We start from the raw sequence: 25,261 nt of genomic DNA, 5'->3' as shown, positions 1-25,261 counted from the left end.
GTTCTATTGGTGTTATGTTAAAATTTCCATCAGAAATGGCCGAAAATTGCAAAAAACGAAAAATTACATTAATTTTTTGTGTTTTTTAGATATAAATGCTTATAACTCTGCAACGAAATGACATTTTTTCACCAAATTTGATATGCTGACGTCTGAGCAGAGTCTGAGGCAATACAAAAAAAATGGTATGCCTGCACCACTAGTTGGCCTCATAATTGAACAAAACCTTTGACATTGAGTAAGCCCAATGGTCATACAACTGTTGACTGTTGACAACTGTAATAAACTAAAGTGAATAGCCGTGATACTAGCTAGATGTAACACAGTCATGACCTGAGGTTGCATGCACGAGTCTGTCATAGCGCCACCTAGTGGTTATTTGTTTTTTTCACTTAAAAATTCTGCAACCGTACATCTAAAATCATGAGTCATCATGGATTATGTCTTTCATGGCTTTGAGTATAATCATTGGTGTATTGCAATTCACTCCCTAGCAACCAATGAGAATACCCTAGCAACCATTTAACAAGAGCTGTATCTCTGTATCAGAACATTGTAGAGACATGGGGTTCGGCTCTTTTGACTCATTAACACTATTTTAACATTTTGTGACCCAAGTTTTGCCACTGCAAGCATCACAAACATTTCCTTCAGTGTTCTGTTTGTCAATGTTCCGTGAGAAGAGAGGGAGACATTTCACTGAATGATAACACCTTTTTTGCTTACAACTTTGAACACGTGTGTCTGGTAGCTGCGAATGACTTCACATTAAGGACGTGACATGTTTGTCTTATAAGCATACATAGTCTGTGTGAACCGTTTCTTACCACCTCTTTTGTTTTTGTGGATGCTGGATCAGCCTGGTCGGCGATGTCTGACGTCTTTGACGTGCTTTAATGCTCGAAACCCGGTAAATGCTGCTTGCAGCTTTAATTTAAGCTAGAAACTGCAAATAAGTTTTAATATGAATCCACCCCTATGATAGTTGTTATTAATGCCCCTTATGTTTAAACAATGGCATTAAAGTGGGTGATCAGTTACTTGAATAGGCTTCATGCCCAGCTGCACTATGAACTTCAGCCAGCTCCTTGTTTCCTGTCTGCCATTATTGGACAAACAGATTAATCCAGGTGTGTCTGATTATTGTTGTTGTGACTACTGAGGTCAGGCACACCTGGATTAATCAGTTTGTCCAATAATGGCAGACAGAAAACAAGAAGCTGGCTGAAGTTCAGGAAGTAGTGCAGCTGGGCATAAAGCCTATTGTCTACTGTGTTGAGAAATAAAAATAAATATTTTTTAGTGTTAAAACCTCTTTATTTAATGCTTTATTTATTTTATTTTAACAGCAAACAAAAACAAACAAACAAACAAACAGTCTTAAAAGGTCTACATGTCCAATATTCTTATGTGACAACCAACCCCGCAAGCTATGTGACAACCATCCCCAACTGACTTCTTGACAAACATGATAAGCTTGCTGCCACACGGCTTTAACTTGATCACTAAAAGATGACTCAAAATAAAGCTACTACTTTTGGCTTTTTAATGAGTGTTTTGTTTTTGAATGACTAATATTCTACAAGCTCTCAACACAAAAACAAAACCAACATGAAAATTTACTCTGACCCATAAAAATAAAAAATTGTCTCCTTACCTCAATGTTTTGTGTCTGCTCGGCAAAGTTTCAAGTGCAAATGAGTGTAGCTATTAAAGGCTAACAAATTGATATCAAAATTGTACCACCTCGCCATTTAGTATGTCTGGAATAAGCAGTGTGACAACCAACCCGTGAGACAACCAGCCCCGGTCTCCCCTATACTTTGCTTTTACGGTTTTATGACATAAAGGCACTGAAGGCTTTCCCTCCAGTAATTTGCACTACAGACATTTAAACATAGCAGTAGGATTAAAATAAAGCAATAGGCCCCAAGAAGCAGTGGGTTACCAGTGCATTTTATAACAGCTAAGGGGCGTTGTTAGGCACAACGCGAAGGGGAGTGCCTAAAACCCCCTTAGCTGTTATAAAATGCACTGAAACCCCACTGCTTTGCGGGGTTTATTGCTTTTATAAAATGGTTACTTCATATGCATAGCAGGGTTTCACAAAATTAAACACAAATAAGTTGTAATTATATTAGTACAAATATTACTCTTCCGCCAAACAAAGTAGTTCCTCAGAATCAAGTGTGGCTGCAACAGAGCGCAATTCTCAAGACGTAGCAGACACAATGAAAATATGATTAAAGACTGTGGTGTTTATTTTTAGAAATCAACATTCATCTAAAATATACATAAACATTTATATCGTGCAACTGTTGAAGTGATGACCAAATATGCTTGGAAGCATGCTTAACTCTTTCCCTGTCAGCGTTTTGCTTTCCAACAACAACAAAAAAACTTTCATCCTACCTTCATTTGTTCTCTTATCAGTTATCACCTCTCAAATTTTCAGCTAAAAGCGGAGATAATTAAATTTTTGTGAATAACTTTTAAAATAGGGTCTGGGGCACTCAGGAGGATAAAGATTAAAAAGCCTTTATTAATACATGGCTAAGTAGAATAAAAACATGCCTACGCGTTTCAGCCAACAAGGCTTTCGTCAGGGCTTGAAGTGTTTGACAAACAGCTCACTTCCTAGTTAAGACCTTCCCGGGTCTAAATGGTGAACTAGATTTTGCCCCTTTTCTGTAATTCATCTTTGAACCTTTTTTTTTTTTTTTTTTTTTGTAGCTGTTATTTTATTTTATTTGAATTTATATGTGTATATATATATGTGTGTATGTATATGTGTATATATATATATATATATATATATATATGTATATTTTTTGTAGTTGTTATCTTATTTCAATTTATAATTTTTTTTTTTTTTTGTAGTCATTGAATTTACTAGGATGGATTAATGATTATAAATAATTATTGTGACACTATTCATTTAATCATGTGACTTCCTATCTGTTCAACTTGTTGAATCATGTGACTTCCTATCTGTTACCTTAACAGCTGTTATTGATTACTGGTCTTAACTAGGAAGTGAGCTGTTTGTCAAACACTTCAAGCCCTGACGAAAGCCTTGTTGGCTGAAACGCGTAGGCATGTTTTTATTCTACTTAGCCATGTATTAATAAAGGCTTTTTAATCTTTATCCTCCTGAGTGCCTCAGACCCTATTTTAAAATATATGTGGATCCCTTCACTGAAGAGCACCGGAGGTACTTACACACTTTTTTACACCCGAGAAGCACTTCCAGCATTTTTCTGCTTTTTGTATTGTGAATAACTTTTGTAAGAGATCAGATTCAGAGCCATCAAAACTTACACGTCACGCTAAATCCACCACAACGCTGTTGAGTCGAGTGAGCGCGTCAGTGTTTAAGTTGAGTAAGATTGCCATCTTGTGGATAATAGCAGAAATATAAATTTAAGACAAAAACAACTCAGAGAATGTTTTCTCTTTATTGACGAAATCACTCAATATTTATAACAATATTTATTGACATTTATCTGGATATCGCCATAATTGTGCAAATGTAGAAAAATTAAAAAATGATTAAAGACTGTTGTGTTTATTTTCATAAATCAGTACGCAGCAACAGTGCAGTGATACTTCTGTAATGTGGTCTGAACCGTGGGTTTACTGGGGTATTTTATCACGGCTTAGAACGCGTTTCAACCAATCAAAATGAAAAACCAGAACGAGCCGTTTTATAAACCATATTTTGAGGCCCTGTGCCTTTTTTCATGTTTCTTTGACTATACAGTTCAACTACCAATGTAACATTCCATACATTTTATAAAGTAAACATTATGTTGTGATATCCAGATGTGAACATTAAATTAAACATTAAATAAATGTATATTAAAATTAAAACTGTACACAATATTAAGGGCTCTATCTTTCACCCGGCGCAATGCAGCGCAATGCGCGACGCAAATGTCTTTCGCTAGTTTCCACCCTAATTTTCATGTTTAGCGCCGCGTTGTTTAAATAGCAAATGCATTTGCGCCTCCTTTTGCGCCCATGGGAGTTCTGGTCTGAAAACGAGGTGTGTTCAGGCGCATTGTTGGCGCGTTGCTATTTTGAGGCAACTAAAATAGACTACGCCATTGACCAACAAAAACCTGGTCTAAAGTCTAAAGTCAATGGCGCAATGTGTTTTATGTTATTTAAAGAGCGCATTAGTAATATGCGCCTATAAACGGGAGGACAACGCGGGTTTGCTTATCACATATTACATGAATGCGCAGCAGCACAAAAACGCTTTAAAATATGAAAGATTAAAGGATTGAATGTAAAAGATTATTATTGGGTCTCTTGGACATAAATGAGGATCGATTATGAGACGTTAGAAGGCGCAAAGAGCTGCTTCACCTGCAGCCTGGTAAGTAAATAAATGCTTTGCTTTAAACAAATGCATCTGTTTTTAAATGCTACCTCACGGATTTATTGTATATGATGACTCTGTACCTGTGGATATGGTGAGATGAGAAACATTTTAAGTAATGCTTAAAAAAAATTCTTTGCTAAAAAAACGCTGTCCAAAGTGCTGAAACGGGAGAGCCGTTTGTAAATTCTTTATCTCCTGTTTGTTACAAATAAAGTATTTTTAGAGAACAAACCTTATCTTACTTGTAAATTATTTTTTAATGATATTGGATAGCCATACATTTAAAGCAATTACAAGCCTGCTTTTTTACTTCCATGACTAAAAGAAAACGGGTTTTAAAGGTTTTAATAAAAAAAATAACAATTTCAAGTGAAAAACAACACAATTATTTAACATTAATCTTAAACTGGGGATCTTCTTCCTCCGCTTAGTTTTTAAGTTTACAAAGTTCGTCATCTAAATAGGGATTAGACATAGCGCCAGCGCAACTTGCTTTTAAAGGGAATGAGAGCTGTGACTGTGATTGGTTTACTGCACGTTACGCCCAAAATACTCCCATTACAATAGGACCTACCCTTTTCGACCATGCGCTCGGCGCAAAAACCATTTTTCCTGTCGTTAAATTAGCAAAAGTGGATTCGGACACGCCCATTTAGACGTTGCGCTGTGCGCTTTAGACAATGCGCTTAGATCGTTAAAATAGGGCCCTAAGACTTTCAGAATTTTGCATTTAAATCTATATAACAACATAAGTCATCAGGGTTATGATTGTGACATTTGCCGTGAAAAGAATGCAGTCTTTACCAATACATTAAACAAACGGTTTACAGTTTTCTAAACACCTGTGGTCACTTGAATAAACCTTTAAGACTAGTCTTAAAAGTTAGTCATACATTTTTTTCTTCAAGACTGATCATACCTGTTTTGTATGTTATAATATAGAAAGTTTAGTTTAGTTTAGTTTAGTTTATTTGTTAAACAGAGACAATGCACATTAAGGAACATAATTGTAAATGTGCCAGAATTAGCCCAAAGGGCTATTTTTCATCTGTATCCCCCTGACAGAATATTAAAAAGTCACCCTAAAACAAAATAGATAGCATTAATTACACATATACACATGAAAAAGAAAATAATAATATTAACAATAATAATAGAGAGAAAAAGAGGGGGGGGGGGGTTAAATTAAATGGCAACAGGAACAGGCAAACAAGACCAAAAAACAATTTACACCAGGACATCAAATTTGTCAAGAGTGTAAGACTAATGTCGACAGTGCTGATTTGTCAGTAAGCAGTTTTTAAGATGAAACTGAAAAGAACCAAGAGTGTGTTTATTTCTACTTGTGGTTGGGATGGAATTCCATTCCCTTGCAGCTTTAACTGAAAATACCGACTGACTGAATTTAGATTTTTTAAGAGGGATAATACAATCCCCTCTTTCCCCGCCCCTTGTAGATCGTAGAGAAGTTGTTCTAATATTAACAAACTGTTTTATTGGCAAGTTCAATAGACAAATATGTACATAATTAATCAAATTATCCCAGCTTAGTAAATTGTATTTTTTCAATATTAAGCAATGATGATACTGAACTGATTCTTATCTAAAATTTTTAGTGATTGTTTATACAAGGATTCCAGTGGTTTCAGAGTAGTTGTAGTAGCTTGCGACCAAGTAGTAAAACAATACGTAATATGTGACATTATCATAGAATGCACATACATTAAAGCGGCTTCGGATGACATATAATCACGAATAAATCTAAAATTTGATATACTAAATCTCACTCTATTACACACCTTTTTGACCTGAGCCTTAAAAGAAAGTTTGGAATCAATCACAACACCGAGATACTTATATTCAGGTACAACTTGAATTTTTTCCCCTGATATAAAAACATCTGGCACCTCACTCAAACTATTAGATTTGGTATAGAACCTACTCACTGTTTTAGAGATGTTTAACTGTAAACATCTAACTGTTCTAGCCAGGCTGTGACATGAACCAGGGATTCTGTAAGTTCATTTGCAACTTGTGACACACTACGTCCATGTATATAAATAACAGTGTCGTCCGCATACATTTGAATATTAATGTTAGGACAGATTGATGGAAGATCATTAATATACAACGTAAATAATAAAGGACCCAAGATAGATCCTTGTGGAACACCAGTATCTATACTTAGCGGGGCTGACCTATAACCCTGTATACCAACATACTGTGTGCGACCCAACAAATAAGACTCAATCCATCTTAAAGTATGAGGAGAAAAATTAAAACCTAATAATTTAGATATAAGAATTCTATGATTTACCGTATCAAAGGCCTTCTTGAGATCAAGAAACACAGCCCCGACAACCCCTCCTGAGTCTAATAGAGACTTGACTTTTTCAGTGAGGTAGCAGTTAGCCATCTCTGTTGAATAGTTTGCTCTAAAGCCAAACTGCATTGGATGTAATGCACACAAATTAGAATTCAAATAATTAGTAATTTGTGCAGCTATCAATTTCTCTGCAACCTTTAAAACTATAGTGTAAGGTACCACCCACAAGCCCAACGACAGATACAAGTGGAGTGGGTGAAGGGGACTCGTGTTCGTTCCTTTCTCAGCGCTTCTAGAAGAATAATTCCATATCATGATTAAATTAATTTCTTTGATCTCTGTGTTTAAATTATAATCTGACTCCAATTTAATATACTAAGAATTTAGTGCATTATTCCAATTATCTGTTGATCATAATTTAGATGTTTGATTATTTATTAATTCCCATAGTCTTAGTTATTCGTTCATTAGGGACCCGGTATCGCACAGAGCATACGCCGGCCGTTTGCGTACATCTCACGGACACAAAATTGTCAGTCTGATCTTAGTCAGAGGTTACCGGGTAAACTAATATTTTTATGTCTGGCCGCTCCATGCTTGCTCCGATCATAAAAATAGTTACTTTAGTCTAACGCTCATGCAACTTGCTAAGGCAGGTGATAGACATAAATCTGAGAGTTTTAATGAATGTGCCCCATGCTCCATTCGAACATCAAAACATCAGTGTGATCATATCCTGACAGGATAATCTTGCGGTAATACCAGACTCCTTCTAATCTACTGGTCATAACAATTTCTGAAAGAATTAAAATAAATCAATACAATTTCTGAAGAATTCAGATAAATCAAATGTAACAATTTATTATACCAGGCAGGTTTCAGCTTCAAACATAAATTAAACAATATCATACAGAATTTGATTCAATTCCAATTAATTAAAATGATCAACAGTTGCAAAAGTTACAAAGTCATACCTGGCAATAGACACTCTGGCTACAGAGTACTTCCATCGTGAATATAATATACCCAAATGTGAGGATTCTCGCCCAAAAACCACAGGAGCCACTGCTTATCATCAATGTCGTTTGGACTTCAATTTATTTATCTTTCTTTTATCAAAAAGATTCCCATAAATTCGGGAAACAGGGAAATCTAGTCACACTTAGACCCTGGGTGCATTGCTCTTCCAGGATCTCACCAAACAATTTCCTAATGATCGGCAGCTTATGCATTCACTAATTGGCGGACCAAACCATTCTGGAATTAGGTTGAACACAAAATTCCAAAAACTAAGAAAATATCAACAGCAAATTCATCAAATGAAAATAAAAATAAAGGAATATAATTATTTATAAAAAGAAATACAAATTATTGAAAAACTACAACTCAAACATTAAAAGAAAACCTTTTAAATTACCGACCTCCGACTCACGCTGCAGTCATGACCCGTGGCACAACCCAAAAATAAATAAAAATAAATATATGAAATAAACATGAAAATAAGACCCAAATCTCAACTTATTATTTTCTTCATTTACTAGCGTGCACTCTAGCAAGAGAATTAAACAATTTATAAGTATTAAGGGTCACAATAAACCTAATAAATACACAGCATCATTTTAAATTTTAAATTTTAAATTTTAAATTTTAAATTTTAAATTTTAAATTTTAAATTTTAAATTTTAAATTTTAAATTTTAAATTTTAAATTTTAAATTTTAAATTAATGCCAACACAAAACACTCTACAAAATAAAACAATTATCAAAGAAAAACAAAAATAAACTGAATAGTGTGGCCTTAGCCATCACATTTCCCCCCACCTAAGTATTCTCGCACGGGGAGCGAGAAAGAAAATCAGCCGCTTTATTTTTAGACCCTGGACAGTACTTTACTATAAAGCGAAAGGGTTGAATAGACAAAAACCATCGTGTCAGTCGAGAATTTGTGTCCTTCATCTCATGTAACCATTTCAATGCTTTATGGTCTGACTCAATCAGGAAATCTCGGCCAAGCAAATAATATTTTAAGGAATCCAGCGCCCATTTCAACGCTAAACACTCTTTCTCCACTACCGAATACCTTGTCTCACGAGGAAACAATTTCCGACTTAGATACAGTACTGGATGCCTTATTCCATTTTGTTCCTGCAATAAAACAGCCCCTAAACCTAATTCAGACGCATCTGTCTGTAAAATAAAAGGTTTCCCAAAATCCGGGCTGCGCAGAACTGGTTCAGTACTCAACGCAGCTTTTAACTGCGTAAAAGCCTCTTCGGCAGGTGCTGTCCATTGTACTTGGTTGGGCTTTACCTTTTTGATAAGGTCTGTCAACAGGGCTGCTATGGTAGAAAAATGGGGAATAAACTTCCGATACCAGCCAACTAAGCCTAGAAATGATCTTATTTGTTTTTTTGTGGCTGGTAGCGGACAAGATTGAATAGCCCTTAATTTCTGTATTTGAGGTTTAATCTCCCCTCTTCCTAACACATAGCCCAAGTACTCCGTCTCCCTTTTAACCAACGCGCATTTTGCGGGGTTAATAGTTAATCCAGCATCTTTGATTCGCTGAAAAACTACCTTAAGATGTTGAAGGTGATCTTCCCGTGATGTACTAAATATTACGACATCGTCTAAGTAAGCGGCGGCAAATTTTCCTACACCATTTAACACAGAATCCATTAATCGTTGAAACGTTGCCGGAGCCCCGTGCAAACCGAAAGGTAGCACCCGGAAATGCATCAGTCCTTTCGGGGTACGAAAGGCTGTGAACTCTCGCGAATCTGGATCTAATGGAACTTGCCAATAGCCTTTACTTAGATCGATAGTACTAATAAAGGTAGCTTTACCAAGTTTTTCAGTCAAGTCCTCAATACGAGGCAAGGGATATGAATCAAATTTCGATACAGAATTCAAATAGCGAAAATCAATGCAAAATCTCAGACTATTATCTTTCTTCGGCACCAATACCACCGGATTACACCATTCGCTGTTCGATGGCTCTATCATGCGCATTTTCTGCATCAATTCTACCTCATCCTCAAACGCAGTCATCAGTCGCTCAGGTATACGATAGCTCATTCGTTTTGGGCATGCACCTTCTTTTAGCACAATTTTATGCTTTTTAAGCGTGGTATGTCCTGGCTGATTTTTAAAAAGATTTGGATCGCACAACCGCTGAACTTGAATTCGCTGCTCATCAGAAAGGTGATTTAAATCAACAGAAGGCAATGTTTGACTCTCAGGCAAATATTGCTCTTCTATCTCTTCTTCACTCTCCACCAATCTGATTAAATTAGCCACTGCGCTCTCCTTTTGCGGGTACCACCTTTTCAAAAGATTAACATGTAACACCCTATGCGAGCGTGCTTGTCCCGGGATAGCGATCTCATATGAGGTGGCGCCTATCCTTTTTATCACATCATAGGGTCCCCTCCATTTACCCAAAAGTTTGTTTTCACACGTAGGAAGCATTACGAGAACCTTTTGACCTGGTTCAAAGGATCGCCTCTCAGTCTTTCTATCATACCACGTCTTTTGCCTTTTCTGCGCTTCGCTCAAATGGGTGGTAGCCAGTTCAGTCATTCGTTGCAATTTTTGTCTCATGGCTAACACATAATCAATTACATTCGGTTTGTCTCGAGTCATCGTGTCCCCTTCCCACAATTCTCTTATAAGTGACAACGGTCCCTTCACCTCATGCCCGTACATCAACTGGAAAGGTGAAAACCCGGTTGATGACTGGGGGACTTCCCTATAAGCGAACAAAACGTATGGTAACCACTGATCCCAGTCGTTTCCCACCTCGTTCACGAATTTGCGAAGCATTTGCACTAAGGTCTGATTAAACCTTTCTACTAGACCGTCTGTCTCGGGGTGATAAGGAGTAGTTTTTAACCCTTTAATCCCCAACAGCTGATACACCTGCTGTAAAAGCAGAGACATAAAATTCGTCCCTCTGTCGGTGAGTGTTTCCTTCGGGATGCCCACTCGAGAGAAGAATTGAATTAGACAGAAAGCAATAGTTTTAGCCTTAATGTTTCTTAACGGGAAAACTTCTGGAAACCTCGTCGCATAGTCGCAAATGACCAACATAAACTTATTGCCAGTTTTACTTCTCTCGAGTGGCCCTACAATATCCATCCCTAGCCGCTGGAAAGGAACATCGATAACAGGTAAGGGTATTAACGGTACTTTAGGGGGTTTGCGCAAGGTGCTACGTTGACACTCAGGACAGGTTTTACAAAATTCAGCAATATCTTTACTCATACCCAGCCAGTAAAAATGTTTGCTAATTCTAGAGTGAGTTCGGCGCCTCCCCAAATGTCCCGCCCAAGGAATGGAATGCCCCAGCGTCATGACTGTATTACGTACCTGAGATGGTACGACCAGTTGCAATTTTTCACCCGTTTTGCGATACAGTAAATCATCTTGTATACAAAAAGACATCCCTTGTATCACACACTCGTTTAACCCTTTTTGTGCTGCTTCTATCACCATGCAAAGAATTTTTGAAACCTCAGCATCATCTTTCTGCAGCTGTCTTAAATTTCCAGGAATTAAAGCTTGCTCAATATCCAACAATTTCTCAGGTTCGTTTAATTCCGTACCCTGTACTGTAGTTCCTTTAAACTTTTCCCTCTTCCTTTCCCTTCTTGATTTTTTTTCTTTTGACGGATTCACCGTCAACTCTGCATCAAAAAATGGCATACACATCAAAGGGTTATCTGTATCATCACATTCATTTCGTAATTTTTGCGCTCGAGTCAAAACTACATTACATGTGTTTTTTACAGCTAACAAGTCCGCTAAAGCGGGGAAATCATGACCTAAAATCACTTGGTAAGGTAAACCCTGTGCAAGTCCTACTTTCATCAAATAGGAATGTCCCTCTATTCCCACATTCACATTGGCGATCGGGTAATGCCGCTCCTCCCCATGTACACATTTCACTATCACCTGAGGGACACTACAGATATTTACTTCAGGTACAAGTTCATTTTCCACAAGGGTTTGTGTACAACCTGTATCTAGTAAAGCAGTGACTTTTTCCCCATTCAATTCTACAGTTCTTAACATTTGATCGGGTACAGTAATGTTAGTAGGTTCAGGTACAGAGACTTGTGGAACATAACACATATTTGTAAATGTTTTCATTAATTGCGGACACATCGGTTTTTTATGCCCCAATTGTCCACACTTATAACACTTAATCTCTGACACAGAGACAGAGTTCTCAGTTCGTTTAAAACTTGACTCACTTGCAGATCTGCTACCTTGAGGTGTCGACGGCAGTCGACGAGAAGACTTGTCCCGCACCGTTTTCCAGCGATTGAGACTCCATGGCTCAGTTCTCCGTCGCGCAGCTACAGACATCAGCCAATCGCGCAGCCTCCTCAGCAGAAGGCGGATCATGTTCTTTTATCCACGTTTGCAGCTCTGGGCTAAGCATTCGCAGAAATTGTTCTAGGACAATTACCTCAGCAATGTCCTCCGTAGTTTTCTCGTCCGGTGACACCCACTTATGAAACAAGTCCTTTAATCGAACATACAACTCTTTAGGAGTCTCTTCTTCCATTACCTCCAACGAACGGAACCTTTGTCGATGCGTTTCGTGGTTGATAGAATACTTCCTCAAGATCGCCTCCTTTACTTGGCTATAGTCACTGGCAGCTATTACATCCATAGCCACATATGCGCTACGCGCCTTCCCAGTCAATAATGGAATAAGTCTGATGGCCCACTCCTCTCTCGGCCATTTACACACCTCAGCAATGCGTTCAAACGTAGTTAGATAATGTTCAATATCATCCGCTTCACACAACTGTTGCAGCTTCGGCTCTTTCAACACATGTCCAAAGTTAATATTTGCGGAGCCCACAGAAGCTCCCTGTGGACCCACCGGCTCCGCGACATCCCGCGAATCCGCCGCCGGGGTACGTTGATTCACCTCCTCCTGCAGCAAACGGAACTGATGCTGGAGCGTCTTCCATCTAGAATCCTGTCGATTCGCCTCTTGTGCCTGCCAGGCATCTCGGTCACGCTGATCCGACAGGAACCTTTGAAACATCCGCTTAAGCTCCACCACATCACTTTCCGCTTCTCCTTCGGCCGTCGGCCCAGCTGCACCTGTCGCCCCTGAGCGGACCTCGCCATCATCCGAAACGGGCTCCGTATCAGTAGGTACAACAGCACGCACTTTTTTAGGCGCCATGTCCATCAATTTCCTTAGATTTCTTCACCAGTGGCCTTTTCCTGATCAGGCAATCCCACTTCTGACACCATATTTGTGAGGATTCTCGCCCAAAAACCACAGGAGCCACTGCTTATCATCAATGTCGTTTGGACTTCAATTTATTTATCTTTCTTTTATCAAAAAGATTCCCATAAATTCGGGAAACAGGGAAATCTAGCCACACTTAGACCCTGGGTGCATTGCTCTTCCAGGATCTCACCAAACAATTTCCTAATGATCGGCAGCTTATGCATTCACTAATTGGCGGACCAAACCATTCTGGAATTAGGTTGAACACAAAATTCCAAAAACTAAGAAAATATCAACAGCAAATTCATCAAATGAAAATAAAAATAAAGGAATATAATTATTTATAAAAAGAAATACAAATTATTGAAAAACTACAACTCAAACATTAAAAGAAAACCTTTTAAATTACCGACCTCCGACTCACGCTGCAGTCATGACCCGTGGCACAACCCAAAAATAAATAAAAATAAATATATGAAATAAACATGAAAATAAGACCCAAATCTCAACTCATTATTTTCTTCATTTACTAGCTTGCACTCTAGCAAGAGAATTAAACAATTTATAAGTATTAAGGGTCACAATAAACCTAATAAATACACAGCATCATTTTAAATAAAACAAATTAATGCCAACACAAAACACTCTACAAAATAAAACAATTATCAAAGAAAAACAAAAATAAACTGAATAGTGTGGCCTTAGCCATCACACCAAAATGGTTTAGAAAGATTCTTGTTAAAGATTTCTTACATGATGTTTGAATACACACACACAAAGTGTGGGGAAGATTCTTGAATACTTCCATAATGTCTGAATGCACACACCCAAAGTGTGGGGAAGATTCTTGCTAAAGAATACTTCCCAGAGTCTCTTGCCAAGCCACCTTATATACACAGAATGAGACAAAGAATAGTAACATCTCAAATCAGGATTTGGTTGGTCGGTTCTCGTGACCTGAAGAGGAGCACCAAATGGGACTGTTAACCATCTGTAATCTAGATCTCCTCATGAGTTGACACCCATCACAGGAGTACAGATTATGTCTTAAGTTTTAAACTTTGATATACTTTCTCTTAGCATTATAGAAATTAGACCTTTTTAACCATCGCACCATGACCTTTAAAACAACACCAAACATGAAGATGAAACCTTTGTAGCATCACAACATATGATATACCCAATGTTACATGTGTTTAGTATATTTCCAGTAACCAAAACCTTAAAGGAGAAGAGAGAGGGGGTGAAATACAGATCAGTTCCTGGGTATCCGTGACCCCTGTTGAGAGAGACAACACGTCTCTCAAAAATAGACACAGAATGTGTTTTTTATTGTTTTATGGTCCAGCTCCAAAAACAAAACTTGTCCACCTGTCCTACAATAGGTAAAATGCTAATAGGTCTATAATTATTAACAGAATGAGGATCACCACCTTTAAATATAGGAACAATAACAGATGACTTCCAAGCACAAGGAAACAGACCCTGAGAAACTGAAAGATTAATAAGTTTTGTGATAGGATTAACTAAGGACTCGCTAAGATCTTTAAGCATTACCACATCCATACCAATTATATCCTTTGCTCTAGATTGTTTAAGAGATACAATTGTTCTTCTAACATCTGATTCAGAGACTTCCCTTAAAATAAGGGCTTGTTCCATTGTATTAGCTGGATAAACCTCGGTATATTTAGGAGAGAAACATTGTGCAATTGTGACTACTGAGTCCACAAAGTGATAATAAAGTGCTTCAGCTACTTCAGCTCGATTGTTAGTCAGCTTCCCATTTACCAATAATTCAACTGATGACCTATCTTTTATTTTATCTCCTTTTAAGTAATTTAACTGATTCCAGATTGTTTTAGAATCACCTCTTGCTTCTTCAATTATTCTTAAAAAAAGTTTAAGTTTCTTAAAGTCTTTACCACCTTGTTCCGTAACATAACGAATTGTTGTCTATCATGACTTAACTTTGATTTACAGTTTTTAAAGCAAGATCCCGTTTTTTCATTAGTTCTAGACTATCTGAACTCATCCAGGGAACCATATGTTTCCTATTTTTAGGATTAATTTTACAACTGAAATCTTTGATTGTGCCCTCTAATTTTTTGGAAAATATTTGACTGTCATCCTCTAGGTCTTTTCCAGTTAATAAATCATCCCATTTAATCTGATGGATCACCCTTCTGAAATCTTCTAGTTTACGTTTTGGAATACCATAAGAATCATATTTCCTTTTAAATGAATTGAATCTCTTATTAGACAATTTTCTAGTCACTAAAATCAAATTGTGGTCAGAAAGACCTGTTAGCATATTAAAAGTCTTTAAAATTCTCTCTGCTCGATTACTAAAAATTAAGTCAATTTGAGACCTTGTTGTGTTAGTTAATCTTGTGGGCCCATTAATCATTTGCTTCAGATCAAAGTTATCAGTTACCTGTTTGAGATTCTTTCTAATGGTTTTATCTTCCCAATTAATATTAAAATCTCCCATAATTATAGATTTAAGGTAGATTTAATTTAATTTAAGACACAGTCTTAACATCACGGCTATGTTTATGCAACCGGCCCCTGATGATAAGAGTCCAAATAACATATATCAGTTTTTATACTCAAGTTTTCTATCTTAGATAAGTGAAACATGCATGACACTAGTTTTGGGAGACAACATACACTGTAGACATTCTGTACTCAGTACTACTTTTCAGTGTAGTTTATTCTAGTTTAATTTCTAAGCCACTGGGTGGTGGTATTCTTTATGTTGAAATTAACCTCTGACCTTAATATCAGCCATTTCCTACAAAACTGGTGTAAAAAGAATGCTGGGAATATAGTCACACTGTGAACAGCAGTTTTGGATGGAACAGCAATAAATGGTAAATGGACTGCATTTATATAACGCTTTCATAGACCAATGGCCACCCAAAGCGCTTTACAATTTGCCTCACATTCACACACCGACGGCAGTGTCAGCCATGCAAGGCGTCATCCAGCTTGTCGGGAGCGGCTGGGGTTAGGTGTCTTGCTCAAGGACACCTCAACACTTGGTCAGGTGGAGCCGGGGATTGAACCACCAACCTTCCGATTTGTAGACAAACCACTGAACCACTGTCACTGAAGCAGATGACATGGGAATCAGTACTATACCTTGCAGCAAAATATTAACTTGAGCCCAATTCCACCATGGTTTTTCTGCTACCCTGTAGCTAAAATTGAATCAAGACGGGATTATATCAAAGTGTACAGCGGTATCTAGAAGTAGCCTAATGTATAATGACACAGTACAAAAATTTACAGAAACATCCAAAGAACCAGCAGGTAAAACGGGTGTGGCTATATACATTCCTAAATATGATATTATATTACAAAAAAGACCTTCTATCCACTGAAGTGCAGAGAAGATTGATAGGTGGTTTGAAGAAGTGAATCCATATAAATGTATTATCTATTCGGACTCTGTCTTCTCTAACTAGCATCCAGACTGGGAAATCTGCATGCAGACAGGATCTTTTAGATGAAGTTCATCAGATGATTTTCAGGATAAATTAACAGAAACTAATATTACAGTTCACTTGGGTTCCAGCGCACACAGTTATTAAGGGCAAATCAAAATTTAAAATAATCATTAAAGATGGTATTCATCCCCTTCAGCCTGAATCTGGACTTGCTATTTTTGTCAGTTCACAATCAACAAGGGCAATTCCAACTTCAATGCGGCAACCATTGGAACTAGGATTGATAGTTGCCAAGAGACTGATATTGAAGGAATGGAAATCCCCCTCTCCTCCCTCCTTTAAGGTATGGATAGTTGAAAAGACTTCGCATTACTCAAATGGACATGTTTTCACGTTCTTGGGATCCATTTCTAACTCATTTTGAAAAAACAAACTGTAGCAACTAATTGTTCTACAATCAATAACTTTTCCTTCTACTGCTGTACCAAATGTGACTGTAATAACTGGCAATTACTGCATCTGAGCCCTGTTTTGTTTTGTTTGTTTGTATTTTGTTGAAATTGAAAATGTAAATAAATAAAATATATATATAAAAAAAGATGGTATTCATAAACTCTGGCAAGATTAGGGGAAAAATGTAGACATTTATATAGTATTCAACAGAATGTAACAGTTAAAATGATCAGCTCACTTTCACGACGGGAGGAAACCTGGCTGAACAGCGGCTTACACATAGCCTAATGGGGAAACATGAGACATGAATGTGCCCATATTGAATGGAAATAGAAACCGTGAAGCATGTACTTCTGATACGTTGGCAGTACTCTGAAGAGAGAGAAAAATTGAAGAGGGTAACAAAGAACTCTGTTACTCAATCCAGTAGATGGCGGTAATGCACAAAGATTGTAAGCTGCCTGTAATAACTTTCTGTCACGGCCAGGGGCTGGCTGTCAATAGGCTAAAGCCACGCCCCTCTTCAACTTCCACCTCGAGGAGGTCCCCAAAGCCAACCCAATGACCAGACAACAACAAGGGCAGGTAAGTATAAAATTAATTCTTTATTGATTTAATAAATATTTAAAATGTTCTTGGGAAATGGGGAGGGGGGAATTAAAACTAATGTCTGTCTCTGCCCTCCAGGTGGGCCACGGACAGGGAACAAGGGGCAACGGAATGTCCAGGACACTGAGGATCAGGGGGGGCGTGAGACTCAGGCTCCAACCTGGTCTATACTATCCGTGGCGCGCTCCTTTGTCCTCCTGGAGGCAGAATCAAAAGTGAATGAGTGTTGTGGATTTTTATTTAGGCTGCGTACCTGGGTCTCCCTGGTGTGGGCTCTTCCTCGCACTCTCACAATGTTTCGTCGAATCACTCAATATTTCCTCTTTCTTCTCCACAGGTAACAACTTAGGCACAAAGCACAGTTAATCGGCTTGGAATGGTTCTCACCTCTCTGCTGGACACAGCGTACCGTAAGTACAGGTTTCTTCGATCTCTCCTCAGGTTATTCACTTTCTCTGTTCTTTCCTTCACAGGTATCAACTTGGACACAGAAGCACAGTTAATTGGCTTTGAATGGCTCTCACCTCTCTGCTGGACACAGCGTACCGTAAGTACAGGTTTCTTCGATCTCTCCTTAGGTTATTCACTTTCTCTGTTCTTTCCTTCACAGGTATCCACTTGGACACAGAAGCACAGTCAATTGGCTTTGAATGGCTCTCACCTCTCTGCTGGACACAGCGTACCGTAAGTACAGGTTTCTTCGATCTCTCCTCAGGTTATTCACTTTCTCTGTTCTTCCCTCCACAGGTATCCGCTCGGGCGAAACGTCTGATGGAGTAAGTCGTCCCTACGTGGCGTCGGGGACGAACCCTCTCGACGGCCGTGCGGTGGCAGGGGGGTGGGATAACCCAACGTCTCACCGGGCCGAGCGCTTCCCTTTCCTCGCTGCCGTCAGGCGTTCGAACTCTGGACAGGGGCGCCCCTTTGTAGAGGCCACGGGACGATGAGAATCACTTCACCTCGCTATCTGCAACAATAAGACTCGCACAGTTTACAGTATTGAATGGTAATAGCCACAAATCGTACTCACAATGCTGCTGCTTCTCCAGCTCTTCGTTGTCGCTCGCACAACCCACCAAATGTCTAGGCGGGAAAGGATCGTCCCAGGGCACCGTGCTACTTTCTGAGATCTGAAACACGCTCACAACATATGCAGGCTTAAAGGGGGGGTTTAATGGTATTTCAAGCATTCTGACTTATTAACACAGTTATAGAGTTGTTTCCTCATGCTAAACGTAGGCAAAGTGTCAAAAATGCAGTTGGGCGTGTTTCAGAGTATTTCTGTGCCGAATGCACTTCGCCAGGGTTCGTACAAGTTTCGGCTAATTTTTTTCGATTATGGTTCTAACTGACGTTTCAGGGGTTTTCGATACGTATCACTTTTTATATGGGCTTCCGCCGGAAAACTTCCCCCGGAAAACCCCGCCCAGCCGTCAGTCAGTGGGAGACGCTAGAGCTTGCTAACAGCTTATCACGCCACTCAGCTTTGTTTAATTTCAAAAGTCAACAATGGCACAACAAGAAGTGTGTTTTTGGATGTAAGGAGAAGACATCCAGCCTTATGGAAACAATGGATATAGTTTATTATCCGGATTAGCAGCGGAGTTTTGCGTGTGTGTTTGATGCTGTGGATTTTCAGAACCGGGTCATGACGAGTTACACGTGGTAAGTAAAACTTCTGTCTTATGTTGGAAATAGGCGCGTGTATATTATATAAATGACACGAACATGTAGTGAATCATACGTTATAAGTGTTGTATAGTGTTGCATGACTCGTACTCGCTCCTCCCGTGTTATAACTCCTCCTTCTTAATTTTTTCGTACGTTATCGGAAAGATTCGGTAAAGCTAATCTTTCTTTTATAAATCTGATTAAACTAAAGACTCTTCAGAGATATAAAGGATGTCATACTACTCTATAGGTACTCCAGATTGATATCAGAAATGCAGAAACAGCGTGTGTTACGTGAGCTTTAAGTCAAGCTAAGGCCAGCAGCCTCTTGGTCTTCCCTTAGCGAAGTGCGTGAAGGCGGGGGTCTGTCAGACAAGACATACAGCAATCCACAGCAACCCACAGCAATATACAACACCACGTCAAACTTAAAGGTTTTCACAGCACAAAGACTCACCCACCACGCTCAGTGCACAAAAAGGACTCCCGTCTTCCTCTTGGAGGAATCTAACATACGACTAGATCATTACACAAGGCATTTACAACTCGCACTTGGTACTCACAACAATGTCGGTTTCAATCCCCGTTTTCTCTTGGTCTCAATTCACCAAATACTCCGTGTGTTTTTCAACCTTTAAGGTTCGCGATGCCTTCCACAACCATACGGCTTCAGCCTGAGAGAGAGAGAGTTTTAGACAGCCCACAGCAGCGCACCAAACGGCACAACACAGCGCTTCAAACACACCCCAAAAAGCTTCCCAAACTGTGAATAAACTTGGCCTTAAGTACTGCCTTGCTTGGCGTATCCTCCAATCGCCAACCGCTGTTCCTAACTAGGCACAGGTGCATCGAATTTGCCGATTTTCCCGCTCGCGGCGCTTACTGGAAGTCCGGTGTTCGTCTTTTCCGGTCCGGGCGGAAACACTTCCGGGCGGAACCAAACTTCCATAATTTTGGTTCCGCCCAAAAGAAAAAAAGATCGTCACCTTGTGACATTTCCACTAAAGTCAGAGACGAATTGTGTTTGGGGAGTGAGCAATTAATTGACTCGTGTCAATAAAGGCAAATGTTATTTATGGTGACTTGTGCATCTTGTATTGGAATAAGCATTTGATACAGTCACCATAGTTCCATTGTTCATTCATCTACAGTTTATAGTCTATGCCAATCCTGAACATAATATCACATGTGCAGCTAAACAGAATTCCAAAATGGTGTATGCTCAAAAAAATCTCACATAATCATGGAAAAGATCAAGTTCGCAGTCATGTTTCACGGTCAAAAAACTGTGAGCTTTCCCAGTACAAACACAAACACCTGTGTTTGGCTCCTACACTGCCAATAAAATTCATTGAAGAAAAAGAAGAATAGCAGCGATTTTTGTTTTGCTCAGTTGATGCCGATAGTCAACGGTTAAAGCAGCTATTATCAATCCTTTGCATCATCTTGCAATCATTTAAAGAAGCTTTGTCTGTAAGTACACTCTTAAGAAAAATGGTTCTATATAGTACCAAATAAGGGTTCTTCAGCTCGTAACAATAGCAGCACCCTCTTTGGTACTATATAGAACCCTTTTTTAGATGGTTCTATATAGAACCTTGCCTTGAAAAGTGCTACATAGAACCACAGTGGTGCTATAAAGAACCATTTCATTTATTCGGAATCAGAAGGATTATTTTTGTTTATATTTTTGTTTTGTTTTTTATTTATAGCACTTCATAAGGTTTAACAGAAACAGAACTGCAAGACATCAGAAAAATACTTTTATTTTCACTTTTTCACTACATGAGATATCATACAATAATAAATATGTGCATTAAAATCACAATCAAAATAAATATATGAATTATTATGCAAATATAACAAATCACTACTCAAATAAGATATGGATGTTAAATGACAGCTTCATTCATTCAAATTAAATAAATGAACAATAAAATTTGGCAAAGACAATCATTTTAAATAGACAACAATAACATGAAATCAATAAAATCATGACAAATGCAACATCAAAACATGCAAATGATAATAAATACTGAATATTAACATATTATGACATTACATTCAGATGTAAACACTTTAGCACAAACAGATAAATGGCATACAAAATAATGGGATGTTAATAATACATTACTAACTGTAAATATAAAAGTCAATAGGATTGTGTCAATGTTTGTAGAATCTCGCCAAAAAAGTCCATATTATTTTGTTTGCTGGATCATTGTACAGTACATACTCCATCCAATGTTCTTTGTTTTGTGGCAATGAGGTTGAATATTTAGTCAGATAAGAGTAAGATAAGAGATGATCTGCTGTTGTCATGTTGATCTTGAGACGCAGGCTGTGATTAACACAGATCTCCATCACATTGCAGTGGTCATCATCATACAATGTTGAGCATCAGGCTGAACAAGATTTGTATCTGTTGGAGATGGGAGAAAGGATAAGACATGGAGACAAAACAAGTTAATATTAGCCTGGAGTTTGCTTACATACTGTATGTAAAACATGATTTGACAGAAGTTTTAATATGATTCTGCTCAAGCTACCTGTTTTGTCAGTAAATAGGTGAATGGTTGGCGAGAGATTTATTCATAAATTGAATAAACATAAACCACTGTTATCAAGTCAATGGCCGACCTGCAGAGCTTCACATATGATCCACCTACAACAGCTAGACAAAAATAATCAGTAATTCTGCTATTACATGTAAATGTGCCACAAGATCACACACACAATCTCCAAAATGTTTAAACAGTAAATAACTATTATTATTTTAATGTCAGCATTGAAAGAAATATGCATACATCACCTTTAAAAACAGGAAGTGTCTCTCATATCAATCGGTCATACGCACTGCCTTCACTCCCAGCAAGATTACACTGTTAAAAATAAACCGTGCATTTTACAGTAGAAAACCGGCAGCTGTGGTTGCCAGATCTTTACCGTCAAAAATACGGTAGCAATGTTATTGGTTTTACGGGATTGCACCCATTGTACTGTATATTTTACAAATTTTAAATGTTTTTTTTTACAGTTTATAACTGTCTATTTAACATGTTTATGTTGCTAAAACAGTTTATATCTGTCAAATTCAAGGGTTAACATTATAATATTTATGGTTCATTACCATTTTTTACAGCTCAAAACTATTTATTGTAAAGGTTTATGTTGTACAAATGACGGTTCAGTACCATCTATTTTACAGCTCAGAACTGTCTAATTTAAATGCTACACTGTAAAAAAAATCTGTAAAATAGATTACCAGTACTATTTCCATTATGTTTATAGACATTTCCTTTAATTCCTTTAAAATACTGTAGATTTACAGTACATTCTCCGTAGTCTTTACAGACACTTTAATCCGCCTATGAAACGCAACTATGGTGACATTCAACAACAAAGCTTCATGCTGCAATGCATGCTGGGTACCAGGATTGTAGAAAACTCATTCATAACTCCCATCATGCATTGTGACATGACAAAATTGTGCAACTTTCTTACCATTTACTGTCACCATCGTTGAGATTTGTATCCAAAGTGTTGATGTCTAAAGAAACTAAAAAAAAGAAACTAACTAAAGCATTTCAGCAGTCTTGTTCTAAACAGTGTCATTTGGATAGAGCATCACTTTTTTGTGCTTTATATCTTTATTGTTCTTTTATCATTTTATGTTCATAAAATATTAATAACATTTTATGCATATAAAATTATATGCATGACATACAAGCAATCAATAGATCACATGATAGTTTTTCTTAATCCCTCTAGCAATAAACAAGTGGTCTTTATAAAGCACTGTTGCAATTGCTAAAAGAGGAGAGTTAGGTCAATGCAGGTCACAAGGACAAATGCCTAACTAAAGGAAACACTAATCACAATAATGGTGAAACACAAACTGGAGATTTAATGGGATAAATTTGGTGGAAAATATCCATTTGACTTGTGATTACATCACGTCAGAAAGAAGATTTGTCTACTAAATCACGTGTGTGGATGCTGGAATAGTTGAGCACTTGTATCTTGTTTTGACAGCAGTTATAAACTTATCGTCCATGTTTAGAAAATAATTGTAATTTTATGTTTAAAAGTAATTTTAGTGTGATAAAATTAGGAACTTGATGCCAAATGCCTGCATGATGACCACTATAGTGCAGACTGATATTATTCTAATTTTTAAACTCTATCAACAAGGATTTAGTAAAATATAAACTGATGGTTCAGTATATTGGTAACAAATATATTCTCTAAAAGTTTTAATGTTACATCAATAACGCATAATGCCATATCTATTACGCTGATATTGCTAGTATCTTGTTAATTTTACTGAAATAAACCATATTTTTATATGTTTTTTACTGTTAAATGTAAGGTCTTAGTCTGTAAAACTAATTAAAGTTTTTCACAGTGAATCCTACGGTTATCACATGTTTTGTGAAATACGGTTTTATACTGTATCATTTATACGGTATTTTACTGTTCAATTTACAGGCATTTTTTACAGTGTACCTCACATAGAAAAACTTTGAAATATCAATAAAAAAAAACTTAACACATGTTATACCACATTCTTCTGATAATTAGTTTAACAAACTTAATGTACAATATACATGTATATGCTTTTTAACACTTTAACAAATTATTATCCTAAATCATTGTTAAAGCAGAGTCCCCTACATATATAATTTAAAACAGCATGAAGCTTACCTGCTATAAAGGGAATGAAGCTTACGGTATAAAGTTTACCTGTTATAAACAATATAAAGTACAATAAGAACACACAAAGCTTCAATTTTCATAATGTTTAAACAGTAAAAAACATTATTTTATTTTAAGTATTGAAAGAAACATGCATACATCACCTTTAAAAGCAGGATGTGTCTCTCATATCAAGCACTGCCTTCACTCTCAGCAAGATTACCTCACATACGAACACTCTGAAATATCAATAAAAAAACTAAACACATGTTATACCACATTCTTTTGATAATTAGTTTAATAAACTTAATGTACAATATACATGTATTAGCTTTTTAAAACTTTAAGAAATCATTATCCTAAGTCTTAAAGCGGAGTCCTCTAAATATATTATTTAAAAAAGTATAAAGCTTACCTGTTGTAAAGGGAATGAAGCTTACAGTATAACGTTTATCTGCTATAAAAGAAATACATTACAATAAGAACACACAAAACTTCAATTTTCATAATGATTTTAACAGTAAATGATGATTATTTTACTCTCTTACCTGTTTGTGTTGTTAATCTGCAGGCGGTTCAGCAGGACTGATGATTCAGGGCTTTTACAGGTGGAAATAATCAGGAGGCAGCTTGAAAATAACTGACTAAATTTAAAATCCAAAAAGGAGGGAAATAAAGAACCTTTTGCCAAGACAAAGAACCATTTCGGGAAAAAAGGGTTCTTCAGTAAGCTATGGTTCTATATAAAACCTTTACCATCGTTTCAGAACCTTTGAAGAACCATTTTTCTTAAGAGTGTAGTGATGGCCAAATGAAGCGTTTCGAAGCATTAGAAAACGGGTCAGGCTACACTCTAAAAAAACAGACGGTGCTATATAGCACCAAAACTGTTGATTTGAATCGTAACCATAGAAGAACCGTTTTTAGTGCCATATAGCACCGGTGAAGCACCGGTGAAGGACCTGTGTAGAACCATATAGGTGCCATATAGCACCACTATAGCACCACATTTGGTTCTACATAGCACTATATGGTTCTACACAGGTGCTTCACCGGTGTTTCACCGGTGCTATATGGCACTAAAAACGGTTCTTCTATGATTACGAGCAAAGAACCACTTTTGGTGCTATATAGCACCGTTTGTTTTTAGAGTGTAGGACAGGCTAAGGTTAACATTAGCAACACAATATGTTGTAATACAGTAATATTGACAATGAGTGGTGCTATTGAGTTACTTTGAGTTGTACTGCCATCTGGTGTCTGTTTGAAGTTCTGGTTGTATCTTTTGAATAAACAAGTGAAAGCAATAGGTTATGGGCCCAGTGCATCGCTAAAAAGCTGTGTTTTACACTGAGTTTTGTGTTAGATAAACAGTGTTGTGGAATTCACAATGGAAG

The sequence above is a fragment of the Misgurnus anguillicaudatus genome, unplaced genomic scaffold, assembly GCF_027580225.2.
Source record: "Misgurnus anguillicaudatus unplaced genomic scaffold, ASM2758022v2 HiC_scaffold_29, whole genome shotgun sequence".
Taxonomy (NCBI): Eukaryota; Metazoa; Chordata; class Actinopteri; order Cypriniformes; family Cobitidae; genus Misgurnus; species Misgurnus anguillicaudatus.
The sequence above is the reverse complement of the archived record's forward strand: the minus strand, read 5'-3'. Positions refer to the sequence as shown.